The sequence below is a fragment of the Austrofundulus limnaeus genome, unplaced genomic scaffold (genome assembly GCF_001266775.1).
Source record: "Austrofundulus limnaeus strain Quisiro unplaced genomic scaffold, Austrofundulus_limnaeus-1.0 Scaffold18, whole genome shotgun sequence".
Classification (NCBI taxonomy): Eukaryota; Metazoa; Chordata; class Actinopteri; order Cyprinodontiformes; family Rivulidae; genus Austrofundulus; species Austrofundulus limnaeus.
This window is the reverse complement of record NW_013952420.1, coordinates 3,667,974-3,668,882: the sequence shown is the minus strand read 5'-3', so window position 1 is coordinate 3,668,882 and position 909 is coordinate 3,667,974.

Here is a 909-nt window from a genome sequence, read left to right as displayed (position 1 = left end):
ACTTCATTTGATAATCTGCGAGTAAAAGTACAAAAGAAGCATTCTGCGGATTCTTAACCTTTGCTCAACTTTGGCACTCCCAGAGGCAGGAAAGGAGTATCTTTCACCACAGTTATTAGTTCACAGAGACACCCTTGACCTCTGCGGTGGTAGCCAACTGTCAACATAACCGGTGTTATTGTAACGCAGGTTCACTCTCTTTAACTTCTATTCAAGTCATCCAGGTCTACCTGTTGGCCTGCGCTCCGCATACCTGGCTTTGAACGCATAAACTGCAGGTTTTAATTAAACTCACATTGACAGCATTTCAAAATGACACTGCCATGACCCCCAGACTACTGCTTGTGTCCTAATGCATAGAACAGAACAGAGCCTTGTATGGTGACTTATGATGGTGTTTTTTAACCAAACTGGACAATAGAAAAAAAATGCAAGGCTGCAGCATCCCAGACAATTATTTAAAACTATTTTTACCCACTTATGCATTTAATGCATATGCACGAGTGTAAGCTGTAAATTTACAATATGTGCATTATGAAATTATCTGCCTTGTGGAATTATATTTGTAATATGTACAATGACAAGAAAGTTGAATCTAATCTCTTTATAGTAATGTTTATTTTTTTGGTTAGAATTCAAAGAACAGATGTGCAAACAATTTTTACATTTATTTTTAAAATAAATATTAAAATTGCCATATATTTACTTAACTCAGTTGAGTGGAACCAGTTGACATAACTTGGTTAAGTTAGTCTAACACATCTGCTTTGTTTTGTTTTTTTGTGCAGATTTGCCTTTTTATAAATATCACAAATTACTCATTTGAATAACTTCACACCTCTTTCATCCAAGGGATTTTGCAAACACACACACACACACACACACACACACACACACACACACACACAC